The sequence below is a fragment of the Crinia signifera genome, chromosome 9 (genome assembly GCF_055691185.1).
Source record: "Crinia signifera chromosome 9, ASM5569118v1, whole genome shotgun sequence".
Classification (NCBI taxonomy): domain Eukaryota; kingdom Metazoa; phylum Chordata; class Amphibia; order Anura; family Myobatrachidae; genus Crinia; species Crinia signifera.
The window spans coordinates 32,329,470-32,345,930 of record NC_139225.1 but is presented as its reverse complement, the minus strand read 5'-3'; the positions used below and the strand labels follow the sequence as shown (position 1 = coordinate 32,345,930).

Sequence of the window (16,461 nt, the reverse complement as noted above, 5' to 3'; positions counted from 1 at the left end):
GCATTCTAAAAACCGTCCCTGGTCCCTGCTGCTGGCGATGGCTGCCTAGTGCTGCTACCGCTGGTCGTGAGACACTGGTCCCAGAAGATCCCGCCCGGCCCTCACCATTGGCGTCAGTGGGGAACAGTGGCTGCAGCGCTAAGCAGTCAGCAGCTGCAGCAGGGACTAGGGACAGGTCTCCCCACCAGCTGAGCTGCAGAAGGAACCGCAGCATGGGTCCTGACCAGTGCAACAGTGAGTGGCACCAGAGAGGTGAGTGTCACGAGCGGCCGCCTATGCCCCCCGCCACCCCCCCCCCAGCCCCGGGAAATGACGCGGCGCAATCACCGGCACCCCCCCAATGTACAGCGGCCGGGGGGCGGGTGAGCACCGGAGCGTCCCCCCCGCCTGGGTCGCTCCGGTGTCTCGTAAACGGCACTGCTGTTGCTGCTGTCATCCATAGGCCTGAGAAGCATGTGATGAGCTCCACCAATCAGAGCTCAGCACAAGCCACTCAGTCTCTGACCTCTTGTGCAAAATCTCAACACTGTGCAGTCAGTGTGCCTTGGCTCCCGATGCTCAGCACCATTAATCACTGTCACATTGGCAGATAGGTGAAGCTGCAGCACTACCCCACTCTCATGCACAAAACCTTTAGCTATTTTTTTTTAAATACATGCCAACCACAGGGGGGCACCAGGGGTACTGTGCTTTTAAGCTGCATTCCTGTCTACTCCCACTCTCCTGTGTGAGCCATTGGCAGGGGAGGAACTCCTAACAGTGGCTGGAAGCTGCTCTCATAGTGTGGGGGCACCTGTGCGCGCTGAAGGCTGGCTGGGAGAAGCTGGAGGGGGAGCTGTGTGCCTGGCTGGTTATGCCCCTTTCAGACCGCACTTTTTAACCGGTATTTTGCCGTTTTTTTTACCGTTTCAAAACGGTTATATGTGCGGTCTGACAGGTGCATTACCGATTTACCGTTTTAAAAAAGCAGTTTATGCTAAACGGTTAAATTGGAGGGTCCTACCCGTTTCAGACCCGGTATTTTGGCACCAAAATCAGGTTTTAAATGGTATTTAGGACCCAGCCAATGAGCAGACCCACCTTTCTAAAGGTAAAGAATCCTCTTCTTAATTCAGCACGGAATTTGTTTTTTTCTCAAGCCTCAGTACAGCTAAGTATACACCTGTTAGGAAACAAATCATCTCCCAGTTCCATATGATTCCCAATCCTGTATTTAAACATACTAATCATATCACCTCTCAGCCTCCGTTTCTCCAGTAAAAACATATTCAGCCTGGTTAACCTATCTTTGTATTCTAGTGATTTGAGACCTTTTCCTAGCTTAGTCGCCCTTCGCTGTACCTGTTCCAATTCATTTATGTCCATTTTAAGGTGCGGTGCTGAGAACTGAACACAGTATTGCAAGCGTGGTCTCACCAATGCCTTGTAAAGAGGCACTATCACATTGGCATCCCTTGAATCCATGCCCCTTTTAATGCATGCCAGTGTCTGGTTTACTTTTGCTGCTGCACTTGAGCAGTGTGCACTATTACCCAATTTTTCATCTATGATGACCCTCAAGTCCTTCTCTAAGCAGAATTCCCTATAATAACTCCATTTATTTTATGAGTAGTTTGTTAATTTTTGTTCCCATAATGAATTACTTTACATTTATCAGCATTAAACTGCATTTTCCACCTTTCCGCCCACCTTTCCAGTTTATTTAAGTCACTTTGAAGATTATCCACATCCTCTCCTGAGCTAATTTCCTTTCTCAATTCCATGATTTGCACAAATATTGCAAACTTACTCACTATGGGCCTTATTCTAGTTCACTTTTTTCTGACAAAATCCTTCTTACATGGACAAAACCATGTGCACTGCAGGTGGGTCAGATGTTACTTGTGCAGAGAGAATTAGATTTCGGTGGGGTTTTACTTCAAAGTGAGATCTATATTGCAGTGTAAAAATAAAGCAGCCAGTATTTACCCTGCACAGAAACAAAATAACTCACCCAAATCTAATTCTATCTGCACATTTTATATCTGCCCCCCTGCAGTGCACATGGTTTTGTCCATCTAAGAAGGATTTTGTCAGAAAGAGTGAACTAGAATAAGGCCCTTTGTCACTACTATGTCACTACTATGTCACTACTTGTCAATATCATTCATGAGTATATTAAACAAGGTGGGTCCCAATTTTGAACCTTGTGGGACTCCACATTGGTCCTTACCCCAGCTGGAATGTATGCCATTTACCACCACTCGCTGTCCCAGATTGTGCAACGAGTTTTTAATCCAATTACAAATTTGAGCTCCTAAACCTAAATTACCTAGTTTTATTAATAACCTTTTATGAGGCACAGTTTCAAAAGCTTTAGCAAAACCTAGAAGTATTACATCAACAGATTTCCCTAAGTCCACCCCCCCACTGACTTCCTTGTAGAAGCTAATTAAATTCGACTGAGAATGTATTTTGGATGAATCCATGCTGAGCCTTACTTATCACCTTCTCCTGTTCTAAGAAATGTTGGATATCTCTTATTATTCCTTCTAATATTTTCCCCACAAAGGATGTAAGGCCCATACACTCTAGAAGATTATATTTCCAATCTGGCCGGTTGGAGTGAAAATCTGGATTTATTTGGAGAGCAAATGACAATTGACCATTTGCTCCTAAACACGGAAAATAGACGAAAATGGTAATTCAGACAAATTGGTTAAATCTATTTCTGAAGATGACTGTTTTTGTCCATTTTCCAACTTTTGGGAGCAAATGGTTGACTGTAATTTGTTCCCAAAAAGGTCCAGATTTTTATTCCAACCAGCCAGATTGGAAAGATAATATTCTAGTGTGTATGGGCCTTAAGGCTGACCATTCTATCATTTTCAGGGTTAGTTTTGCTACCTTTCTTCCATATTGGTACTATGTTAGCTATGCTCCAGTCCCAGTTGGTTTATTGATTCCCCGAATATCAGATATAATGGTAGTGCTATGACAGAACTCAATTCTTTTAGTATACTAGTTTGTATTTTGCCCGGGCCAGGAGATTTGTTACTATTTAGGTTAGGTAATCTGTTTTTGACTATTTCCTCACTCAAACATACAGTTTGGGAGCAATCAAGAGCCGAGCATTTAATCTGTGGGAGATCTTCTGAAGATTCTTCCCTTGTAAATAGCGAAGCAATTTTTTTTTTTTATAATTCTGCTGACTCTTTCCCTTCTATTACCAGGGAACCCTGCTTATTTTTTTAGTGGGCCAATATTTTCCTTCTTGAACTGTCTCCTATTTATATAACTGTAGAATTTTTTGGGATTAGATTTGCTATCTGCGGCTATTTTGCATTCAGTCTCTAATATAGCCATCTTGATTGTATTTTTACATTTCTTATTATATTCTTTATGTTCAGCAAATGATTTGGGTGTCCCATCTTGTTTAAACGCTTTGAATGCCCTCCTTTATTTTTAGCGATTTCAAATTTGACTTTGCCACATAGGTTTCCTTTTGACATTTGTTCTTTTATTTACCCTAGGAATACATTTATCAGTGCCCTCCTGCAGTATTTTTTAAAAGTTTGCCACCTTTTAGTAGTATCCAGACCTCTAAAAAATTCCTTCCAGTTTATATCCTTTAAGGACTTCTGTCCCTGGTTCTTGCACTCTGGCTCTCGCATCCAGTAGTCTGGCAATAGCCGGGTCTTGGCGTAACCTCCGGCGGTCGCCTTGCAACCAGGGCAGCATGTCGGGGACACGCAGGGGCTGACAGTTACCGCCTGTTGCCTGGCAAACAGGATGCCCGAGGACAGTGCTTGCTGCTATGTGCAATGTTTGAACTTAGGCCAGGGGTTCCCAATCTTTTTAGAATCACGGCACCCCAGAGTATCAGAATTTTTCCATGGCAACCCTAGGCCTAAACAATATATAAAAGTAAGTAGATTGTGTTTATATGTGCTTTTTAGGTTCAGTTATGTGTTAAAAGGCAGGATTTGCTTCTGTTTGTACACATAGTTTATGATTGGCAGCCACCAGCACTGGCTTTGTCCATAAATAATTGATCATAAATAATTTGAATTGTCCTAGACCACCAACCGGTGGCACCCCTGCAAGTGTCCCGAGGCACCCCAGGGAGCCACAGCACACAGTTTGGGAACCACTGACTTAGGCACTAAGGGTGAGATTTAATAGGATGAGAGATTCAGAAAGTGAGAGATTTTGTGAGAAATCGCCCGGTTTTTAAAGCGGCAATCATTTACAACTGCAAAATCAAACTGTTTTTTTTTTTTTTTTTGCAGTGTAAATGATTGCCGCTTTAAAAAACCTGGAGATTTCTTACCAAATCTCTCACTTTCTGAATCTCTCATCTTATTAAATCTCCCCCTAAGTACCTGTCTTCTCTGGGCCTCCTGTGATTGGTTGGCTGTCCTTTCAAATCTCCATTCGCACCAAAACTATCCTACCAGTTATAGTTTGAGTCTCCACGCCTACTGCTGGTCCTGGTCCGTGCGATAATTATTCTCATGGAAGTATTCTGTTGGTTTGTTCTCTGCCTGCCAAACCTGTACTGCTCTACTATCCGGTATTGTCTGTATTGTATATTTGGTACGGCTCAGTGACTTTGGTGCCTTCTTGGTCCTCTGTCCTGTTAGACTGGTTCCTTTGTTCGATATCCACTGCGCCACCTGGTCCTCTAGTGAATCTCCATTCCTATGCATTGCAGTCATATTACCAATGCTTAGTTCCTGTGCTTTGATGAAATACTATAGCAGGAGAGCATAAGTCCTGGCAGATGCTGAAGTACCGGTGAACGTGTCTGATTCTGAGGGAATATAGGGGCTGCATGAAGACCTCTCTTATATACCTATAGTAGTCTTATCAAAGACATATAGGACCCTCGGTACAACAGCCATCGCAATTAAATCACTGCGTGTATACACTGCGGCTTAGACTCATGCACAGTAAGACATTTGCATACAATAGCTCATTTGTGCTCACAGTTGAATTAGGCCTAATATTCTGGAAATATATATTTCATATATCACATTGGGGGGTGTGGGGGGGGGGGGGTGCAGCTGCCGCATGATGTTACACGCAGCTGCTGCAACCCAGTAGATGGTGGCACGGTCATTGGGTCACCAGCATGATGGTCGACAAGTATTAAGTCGACACCATTAGGTCGACATGCATTTATGTCGACATGACTTAAGGTCGACACGCAGGAAGGTTGACATGGCTTAAAGTCAACATGGACTAGGTCGACAGGGTCATTAGGTTGACGTGGGTAAGGTCGACAGGGTCATTCATGGTTTTTTTTTTACTGTTTTTTTTTTTTTTTAAGTGAGGGGACGCTGTGCTATATTTTAGTGTTTATGCTGACTGTGTTAACATTCCGGTAAACAAAAAACAAACAAACCATGCCGACATAATGAGCCTGTCGACCTTACCCATGTTCACCTAATGACCTAAAGTCATGTCGACCTAATGACCCTGTCGACCTAAAGTCATGCCGACATATGTCGACCTAAATGCATGTTGACCTAATGGTGTCGACCATCCATACCCCTCTGAGCAGCTGGGAAGCCTGCACTGCTTTGCAGAGCAGCAATGATGCATCTCTACTGCCAGGTCTAGAGTCTAGAGTTAGTTTTCTATTCCACATGTTAATCTGAGTGTATCGTCTTATTACATCATTATTACATAATCACGAGGGCCCTGCTGAACTTCTCACGCTTACAGGGAGGCATATGATTACTTGGCTGAATGAGAAAATGACCGTGAAATCCATGCATTTTATTCTTACATAAGGTCGGCACTGAAAAAATATACAGTCAAGTCTTTCATAAACTTTGTGCTAACAATATGGGTGTTCTACATGTTTTTGTACATTGGCTGCTATATACATTACAACTGTGGCTTTATTCAGTCAGAAACTTAATCACAAGATGCATATTTTTTTTTTTTTTAAAGTCAGTCACCTCCCAAAGTCCTTAGCTGCAACTCCCTCATCTCTATTCTTCTTTTTTTTTTTATTGGGTAAAGGATGTCCATCATACCGCCCAACTGTCCCGCTAAACTCCGGAACGTCACGGTTTTTGGGGATGTCACGTTCCCGCATCCGGTGTCCCGTTGCGAGGGGGGGGGGGGGGGCAGCAGTTGGGAGTCCCCCCAATCTGACAGAATAGACACAGCATCTATTCAGCACCGCAGTGGCCAAAAACGGGGGTGTGCCCTATTTTGCATAAGTGGATACCTCATTTGCATACAACACGCCCCCTTTTTGGGCGCTATTTCGTGTCCCTATTCTTCAATTTATGTTGGGAGGTATGTGTCCATCATTGCTATTGCCGTCGATGGCTGCCATTGAAGACAATAGTCAAACTGCCCATCGATGGTGTCCTACTATGCAATGGATGACCATTGATGATTTTACCTATTGATGGTCATCCATTTTCTTTAACTGTCCTGTGGGCCAATCAGAATCTGGAGGCGGGGCTTTAGGGTTTGTCAGGGGGCAGAACTATACTCTGTGTCCTGGCCCTTTGGGGAGAAAAAAATCTACTATTCGGTTACGCTTGCCATTGATGGAGAGAAACCACCTTGTTCTCCCCCATCAATGGCAAAACTATTCTACAATGACCCTAAACCATTGATTATTAGGAATCATCGATGGTCAATGGCCATCCCTACTTTGGGTAGGCAAACTATACACAGATGCTGCGGGTTACGGATGATATGTCGTCACTCACTAGGTCAACAGTCAATAGGTTGACCCCCTGTAGTCAAAATGCGTGAGTTCAGGGGTTCTCAAACTCGGTCCTCAGGAACCCACACAATTTATGTTTTGAGTTTGAGAAAATGTGCATTAGTTTGGCAGGTGCAAATAGTATATGTACAAAAGTCTTAAGGTTGAGGGGATGGAACATGCATATAACCACAGCACCTTCATGGCAAGTTAGTGCCATGCACTGTGTGACAGGGACCGAGTTTGAGGAACTGTGTATTAGTTTGGCAGGTGCAAATAGTCAACATGTATAAAAGTCTTAAGGTTGAGGGGATGGAACATGCATATAACCACAGCACCTTCATGGCAAGTTAGTGATTTTGCTGAAAGTGCCGGCAATGGTGCCAGCATTATTGCAGAGCAAGTTAAGTGCAATTGCAAAAATCAGACATGCCTTTGCTTTTTACATACTGAGAAGGGGAAATAACCCTTTTACTTTATAGTTTTAACCAAAAAGCATGGAAAACAGGGGATCACCGCTTGATACATCTATACACATATCACTGTGATAATAATTCCTGCTGTGTTTATACAACACCCTGGCACAGTCCTATTCCCACCATGGCCGAGCTTTTGCAGTTTATCTTTTTGTCATCCATTTCAATGTTCAGCCCTGTAAAGGAAGCTAGACTGTGTGTTGTGGAACTGAAGTGCCTGGTCAATGTTTCTGGGGGACAGCTGCTGATGTAACAGAAGCGGTCCGGTTGCTATGGGGGCAGGCCGGAAGTGATGGCGGAATTTGTTGACAGCGGAGCCCGTAGGATACCCAGTGAAGAGGAGGAGGAGGAGAAGGAGGAGGATCGGCTGTGAGCACGGCCCGGGACGGAGACACCTAGCCCTGAGCCGCCGTGTCTGTGCCGAGCACCGGCAGGAGGAGTCCCCAGGGGTGATCAGGAGGCCTGGCCTCGGGGTGGAAGTGGAAGCTGCGGGACGCCACACTACTGGCCATCAAAGGGTGAGAGTGTCCCCTGGAAACACGGTCCGGCTGCCCACTGCTGGCAGTGTAGTGCGGGTACCGGGCTGTCCTAGTGCCCTGGCAGGGCTGTGCACATCCTGATACAATGTCACCTTAAGGCCTCATACACTTATACAATATGGCCCTGTTTCACACGATTTAGACACATCGGACCGATAAATCGAATAAAAAGTGCCATATCGTATGTGACTTACATTCTATGGGCGCTCCCGTGTGCCTCGGTTCTGGGGATCGTCATGTGTGCCACAAGGATTTATTGTATCCCGTAGCCATGACTAGGATCGTATACGATACATCATATGCAAAAGGATTGCATACATTTTATCGTTATTATAAAAGCCGTGTATTTAGGGTATTTATTTATTTTATGGGGTTTACGTAGAAGTATTGCAACAAGTATTCTATTATTTTGTCGCAAGTGACCAAGGGCCAGATTCTCTAAGCTTCAAAAGTGATAAAATGGAGAGTGATAAACAGCCAGCCAATCAGCTCCTACCTGCCATGTCACAGACTGTGTTTGAAAAATGTCAGACAGGAGCTGATTGGCTGGCTGTTTATCACTCTCCATTTTATCACTTTTGAAACTTAAGGTGCGTACACACGGGGGCGATTTAGTACAATATCGCGGGAAATATGGTCGCTAAGCGACCATATTGCCCACGATGGGAGTGTGCACCGGCGATATATCGCCGGGTGCGCGCTCCTGTTTTTACCCCTGTAGTGATCGCTGGTCGCAGGAACATGCTCCTGTGACCAGCTGATTACCACTGCCGGGCTCCCCCGGCAGTTTCTTTTTCATCAGCGACCATCTCTGGTCGCTAATGAAAAGGAGAAACTAAACAATATATGGCTCAGCATATATGGCTGAGCAATATATCTCCCCCGTGTGTACGGGGCTTACGAGAAGCTGGCCCCAAGTCGGTAGATAAGTGGTTCCTGTGTATCTGGAGCGATGCGAGACACTTTCAGGGGTGCCTTGGGTTACTGGACCAGGACCACAACAAATTATTTATGGTCAAAAGCACCATACATAGGAAAGGCCTCCATACCCTAGTATAATATGACCCATTTTCACATAATTTCAATCCATTGGGCCAATAAATTGTGTGAAAAGTGCCATATCGTATGTGATTTTTGTCCAATTCCAATCCGCTTCGCTGTCCTGTGCGCATCAGATCCAGATATCGTTATGGCTGCAATGCGCATACATGGATGGGATTGCATACAATGTATCTTACGCAATCCAGCCGGCAGGCAGTTGCTGAGGTATCCCATGCTTAAGTGATACTACATACGATATCGCTCATTTAGTCCTGAAGCTTAGGGTGACAAGTAAGCACAATTTACTTTTTTTTTTTTAATAAATTGATCAATAAGAAGCTTTTAGATTAGTGATGCCTTAATAAATTTGCTTATACTCTAGAAAAAAAGCAACAACTTTGTACATTGTAAGGGTGGCTGATAGGTGTTTTGCAGTCTATGCAAAGCCCCCTTCCGAACACGTGGTTCGGTGCCTGTAGATATTGTAACCGAGAAAACAATCTGGAAATTAAAAATATTTTTGTTTTTGTCTTTTTTTGTGGGAGGTGCAAATGGTTAAGCAAGTTGGCTTCTTCAATTCAATATGGCAGCGTGCATTAAACAATCAATGTGGGTTTTCGTCATAACCTACTTCGGTTTTTACTTTAAACACAGCATTGTATTTATTAACCTTTGTGACAAAATACATTTTGTTCCTATGAGTTATTTTTACAAATTGCAGACACGAGGAACTGTTTTGTACGATAGTTTTAAGTTCCTTACCGTATCAATTCACTAGGAACTATGGGTCTGATTTTGAGATAGCAAAAAAACAAAAAACTTTGCACATTGGTAACTACATTTTGTACTGCAGAGGGGCAGATGTAAAATGTGTACAAATATATTGATTTGGGAGTGGCTTAAATCTAAATTTCTGTATATAGATGAAGCTACCCAGCATTTCTGGGCTACATGCAAAGCAGCCAGTAAAATCTCCATTAAAAAAAACAAAAAAAAATATTGCATTTGCACCCCTTAAATTGCAACATGGTTTGTTCCAAATGAAAAGTAAGTTGCTCTCTCTGCTTTGCTCCCAACCCTGAATCAACCACTATGTATTGTTCATCATTAATGCGTTCGTTTGTTTTTGTGTTACTGGCTGCATTGGTTCCATCCACAAGAGTCACCACCACTGTAATGGGGACAAAAATCATTCTAATTTTAATTCTGGTTAGACTGCATTGTAGAGATAAGTCTGCAATGTGTAGTGTATGAATCATAGTTATGAAGTATTTGCAGAAGGTTCATTATGTTCTTATGATGTATGTCCATGGACTTTGTCTTTCTTATAACTATCTTTTTGTATAACTTTATTAAGATAAACAATGTTCTTAGGTCTGCTGATGCTGACTGTCATGTGACTCAGTTCAGGGAAAGTTGGCGTTAGATAATCCATTGAAAAGCATATCGTCATTCACATCTGGGTTTGAAATGCACACATTTTAGAGGGCAAGAAAAATAATTTGGGGGTAAAAGTATTAAACTATATAGGTTTTATTTATTTAAAATGCGCATTTCTAGCGATGTATGTAGTGTAGATGTATATCTGTATCTACACACTCACATGTGTATGACTATTTTATATATTACTGTGGTGATTTTGTTACTTTCTGTGTTTGTGTTTAGTTCTTGTGTGGGTGAAATTGTGCAGGGTGCTAAAAAAGCATAATGTATGTATGAGTAAAAGAAATGAAAATAATAGAAATTCAAATATTTATATATAAGTACAGGTTGAGGATCCCTTATCCAAATTATTCAGAAAACCATAGTTTCCAGAATGTATTTTTTTATTTTTGTGAAAAACCTACTGGGGACACCAGCCTCTGGTACTACTGGGGACACCAGCCTCTGGTACTACTGGGGACACCAGCCTCTGGTACTACTGGGGACACCAGCCTCTGGTACTACTGGGGACACCAGCCTCTGGTACTACTGGGGACACCAGCCTCTGGTACTACTGGGGACACCAGCCTCTGGTACTACTGGGGACATGATATGTGACTGGCAGTGCTGGGGACATTGTACGTAACTGGCACTATTGGGGACATGGTATGTAACATGATGATAAGTTACAGAAATTTTGTTTCATGTTTGAAAACCTTGTTTCATGCATAAATAAAATATATTTGTGTTTATAAAACATAAATGCTAGATACCTCAAGATTGATACCTTCATTGAATTATAAAAATATTCCGAAATACGAAATATTCCATTATCCAAAATGCTTCTGGTCCTGAGCATTTTGTATAAGGGATACTCAACCTGTAATGTTACATATCGATAGGTTCTAGTCTAGTTTAACCCTTTGCCATCCAAATTTTGTTAGTTTTTTTGCAAAATTTTAAATGTCGAAATTAATTGTATTTATTTGAAATAAAAAAAAAATGGTCTACATTGTATCTTGAACGATGTTAATGTTCCTATTTTAAAGTGGCTCACCATTGGATCTGCTACTAGCTCTAGGGCTGTTGAGCCTGACTAGACATTTGACGTGAAAGGGTTTTCAGTAGCTCTTCCTTAAGGCTGATACACACTGGTTTGAGCGGCTTTCAGCTCAAAGACGCCCAGTGTGTATGGCCCGGCGGTGAGCGCTGCTGAGCGCTCCCGCAACATCGCCGGGAATGAGCGGCTTTCAGGACAGCTTTGCATAGCGCTTCACTATGCAACGCCCCCCTCCCCCCATCCCATCCCCTCTCTGGTGGTTCCAAGCAGTGTATATGCACTGAGCGGCTTTCCCCGCAGCGATGACCGCTATCATCGCTGTCCATACATGCTGGGCATAGTCGCCCAGTGTGTATGGACCTTGAGGAGAATAAGTATTATGGATTTAAACACTATGGGGAAAATTGATTAGGATGAGAGATTCAGAAAGTGAGAGATTTGGTAAGACATCTGCAGGTTTTTTTTTTTTTTTAAAGCGGCAATCATTTACACTGCAAAACCAGTTTGATTTTGTAGTGTAAATGATTGCCGCTTTAAAAAAACTGGAGATTTCTTATCAAATCTCTCACTTTCTGAATCTCTCAGCCTATTAAATGTCACCCTATATCTGTACAAATACACACTAAGGGGTTTATTTGCTAAAATGGGAGGTTTATTGAAGGTGGGATGTTGCTATAGGCAACCAATCAGATTATATCTATTCTCCTATAGAGGGTGCTAAATAAATAAGAAGTCGATTCTGATTGGTTGCAATGGGCAACATCCCATCTTCAATCTTAGTAAATATACCCCTAAATATTAAAGCAGAAGAATAAAAAACATTGCGGATCTCATAATGTGATTTTAATAATGGAAGACCTCTTCATTCATATAATAAAATGACCTCATTTGGATGCTTCCAACATCCGTAAACGGGTGAGGTTCAACAAAAGCGATACATGTGTGACATTACAGTTGTCACTGTAGCACCTCACTTAGCAGTGAGGACAGCAGCTGCAGCGATACAGCACGATTTAAATTTTGCCCTTCAAAAATAAGATCCATCTTCCTCACTGTTTAGGTGTAGGGCGAACACTGCATAATGTCAACACCAATCATGAACTTATCTGCAATGCCGACATTATAATGTCTGTTGTGTTCCCTATAAACACAAATACTTCATGTTCTATGGTTAGTTGGAGTTATGCATGTAATACAAATGTCCCCCTTTTAAGGTTAGGAAAACATTTCCAGTGATACCATGGGTAGTCTGTTACGCTGGAAACATTATGGTTATGCATGCAATACAAATGTCCCCCTTAGAAGATTAGGAAAACATTTCTGGGGATACTCTGAGGAGTCTGTTACGCTGGAAACATTAAGGCCCCCATACACTGGACCGATTTGGGCTGATTTAGACGTTTGGGCTGTGATATTGGTCCAAATCGTGTGTATGAGACATGCCTTTGGGTCCGATGCGCGGACCCGTGCGCATCGGACCTGCACACTGTAGTTGCACCAGAAGGACATAATGTGTCGCAATCGGACCCATCAGTGGAACATCGTGGGTGCTTTATAGCACCCGCTATGTGTTTATCTGATCCGTAGGTGTGTGCCTAAATTCTGCCAACGCTGGCTGCAGATCCACTCAGCGCGTTCCGGACACTACCCACTGCGAGATGCTGCAAGGTCACCACACTCCCCTCGGGAGCTCAGCCCTGCCCTGCCGCTGCCCAGGTTTTGTTTTTTTAACTGTCCTGCCCCCGCAGCTCCCCCGAAAATTTACCTGGGATAAATTGCATGAGATTTATCCCATGTAAAAAATGGCAGATCAAGTGGAAAATCGGTACTTGTTTCGTAGCACGGTGCCCAGATTTTCTACGTACGGCACCGTAAGGAAATCGCATCGAATGCGATGCGATTTAGTATTTTTTTATTTTGAAATTTATTTATTTTTGTTATATGTCTAACGCACTATCCACGCCACCCCGAAGTGTGGCAACTTTTTCATTACCCCACTATCCACGTCGGTGTGGAGTTGACTTTATATAGTATGGCGAGCGCAGCGAGCCACCGAGCCCGAGGCCACGCTTCGGGCTTGGTAGCTCACTGTGCTCGCCACACTTTATAAAATCAACTTGACGTGGATAGTGGGGTAATGAAAAAGTCGGAGGACGCGTTCCACCACCCCTCGCGGCGCTCGCCACGCTTTGGGGTGGCGTGGACAGTGTGTGTGGGGGGGGGGGCGTTCTATCTTTTACATGTATTTACTGACTTAGCCCATTAAAAAGATAGGATGCGATTAAAAAAAAATCGCATTACATGCCATTAGTGGCATGAGATGCGATGCGATTTTTTTATCGCATCCTATCTTTTTAATGGGCTAAGTCAGTGAGTACATTAATAAGATAGGATGCGATTTCCTTACCCCGAATAGCCCTCTACGCAAATAAAGTAGTGGGCGCCGTGCTCGGAAACAAGTACCGCAAAATCATAAGTGAGCCTCCCAGGTAGCTACTGGAGGGGAGCTCAGGGGAAGTTGGGTACGACTTGTCCTCAGGACAAGTCGGACCAGTGTATGGGGGACTTTATGGTTATGCATGCAATACGAATGCCACCCCATGGAAGATTAGTAAAACATTATCAAGGAATACCATGGGAAGCCTGTTTTATTGAAAATTATGCATGAAATATCAGTCCCCCCCCCCCAGAAGATTAGGTAAACACTACCAGTGATACCATGGGGAGTCTGTTACACTGGAAATGATATGGTTATGCATGCAATACCAATGTTACCCTTAGAAGATTAGGAAAACATTTCCAGTGATACCACGGGGAGTCTGTTACACTAGAAATGATACGGATACAACACCTGAGCTGAGGTTTTTAGCCTGCCCCCAGTCAGTGTAGTCAGTGCTCTGGAAGCCAGCGGCTCCATTCACAGCACTTTCCTGCTACAACAGAGGTCAACCCTAAGGTACGATTAGCAATGGAAATGTTTGCGTAATCTTCTAAGGGGGGCACGTGTCTGTCCAGTAGGAGAACTGACCTCAGTGTTCCAGAGGAAGACCCATCTTCCCATACTGCCACTTGTGTAATGTTATTGTGGGAACTGCCTCTTGTACATCATGCATGTTACAAGCATCCAAACGAGGTAATTTCATTTGATTAGATAATGGATCGTGTATTTAATCTTCAGTATTGGAATCACATTATGATATCTACAAAAATGTTTTTTTTTGTTTTGTGAATTTTTTAAACTTCAATCTGGTCTATTATTCTTCCTTGGTATGAAATACTGTCTGTCGGCTTAAAAAAAACGTGAAAAACTTATGTCACCCTTCCAATTGTCGAACTAATGCACGTGTCGACATTCTGTCCCTGTCATGTCGACCTATTTCATGTGTTGACCTAGCAACCGGATCCCAAAACCATAGGTGATTCCTCCTGAGGGTTTAGGCAATGCCATGGTCCAGTGTCCCCCAGCCACTGAGCAAGAGACTGTTTCTCATTAATGGTATTTCCTCTATACCAGTAGGATAATATACAACATTGTCATTGAGCCTCAATGATTTGCTCCTTTGCAGATGGAATAAACCATTCCCCCGCTGAGCTGGTGTGAACATGTGACATGCTGACATGCAGAGTAGCCGCTGGGGTCCAAATACATTCACCTCATTAGCGCACACTTTACTAAGATGGGAGTTTTTTTGAAGATGAGAGGTTGCCCACAGCAACCAATCAGATTCAACTTCTTATAAGCACCTTTTAGAAGTTAATAGATAGATTCTGATTGGTTGCTATGGACAACCTCCCATCTTCAATAGGACCCCCATCTTCTACCCCTTTTCCAAAAGCAAAAATAACAGTTTTTTTTTTTTTTGCTAGTGGAAACGCGTCCCAAGGAAAAATCTCAGGTCCACTGCCCTGGCAATCCAACCTGGGTAATTACCCGGGTTGGAGCCGGGATGCTCCCGTGTTCAGGGGCAGTGGAAACAGGTTGTGTTCACTGTAATGTAAAAGCCGCCGCTGGGTCTAATCTCCCAGCACCGCCTGGGCCCCGCCTCCCGATGATGTCACCCACCCAACACTAGCAGGAAAGGGGTTACATTTGGGTACCCCGAGGAAAAGGGGTATTAATAAGTTGACGCCTTTGTCTCTTGATAGCAGTGCATGATTGTGCTTATTACTCATCCATCAGATTATCCTGTGTGAGTTACAGTCTAGTGCTTTGTATATCAGATTTGTTGATCAGATTAGGTTGCGTAAAGGAATGACGGGCCGTGTCGTGCCAGTGACTCAGAGAGAATGTGAATGACCTTTATTAGACATGGCAATAATGACAGCGTCCAATACAAGCACAGGACTATATTATACTCCCATGCATGGGGACACATCGTAACATAAAGGTAGAACTCATACATAGCTACTGTTTCCCTTCTTTTACCTTTTCTCAATTTGGGTGCATATTATTACCATCCTCATCTGATGATGTGATAATATGATAATATCGGAAAAAAAACCACAACACATTAGTGCAATCTTGAAATCCCGGTGATTTTAGGAGAAAATCCAGGGATCCCGCTGATCCCGGGATTGGCCACCCTAATTACACCGATGTATAAGTTACTATATGCAGGGACAGAGCTTTCAAGAAAACGACCCCAAGTATGGGCTGCATACATGCATAGTGCTGCAACTATCGCTGCCGACAGCCCCCACCCTCTCATTGCAACTACAAAGCCCTCCCCCTGCTGATTATTCACCAGAAACCAGGGATTGGTGATTGGTGCTTCTTCTGGTTAGTGGCCCCCGGTGCTGTGAAGTGAGCTGCCACTTCCTCATGGGGGGGTCACATAGCAGCGCAGAAAGACCTGATGAATGACAGTTCTCACCAGAGCACTAATCACTGGTCCCTGTATGTAGGCGATTATTGGGGTGTACACCTGGATACTGATTCATTTGTGCTGGTCACCGGGACCGACGGGTTGCCGGCATCGGCCACGAGGGAGGGACAGAGAATGTAGCATAGCACTGCTTTCGATCTAGCAGAAATAGACTTGCCTGCACAGTCTATTTCTGCTTTCCAATCTGCATCGACTGCTGCTAATACTGTATGATGCGGTGTAATTTTCGGTTCGATTTGGACTATGAAAAAATACTAAATGAAGTAAATTGTGCCTACTGGTCATCCTTAGGGACAGATATGTGTTTGGTGTGCACTGC

At 43.5% G+C, this 16,461-nt stretch overlaps 1 protein-coding gene across 2 annotated transcripts in view; it reads left to right on the top strand.

Annotated features, from left to right (window-relative positions):
* The window catches only part of ZER1 (zyg-11 related cell cycle regulator), a 62,303-nt gene that overhangs the window by 22,704 nt on the left and 23,138 nt on the right, over positions 1–16,461 (top strand). The window contains exon 1 of one of the 2 annotated variants that reach the window (XM_083158718.1): positions 7,467–7,712. The exons of the other annotated variant lie outside the window; for it this stretch is intronic. The gene's annotated coding sequence lies outside the window, so the exon portion shown is untranslated. Of the gene's footprint in view, positions 1–7,466; positions 7,713–16,461 lie in introns of those variants that run through there. 2 annotated transcript variants of the gene reach the window in all.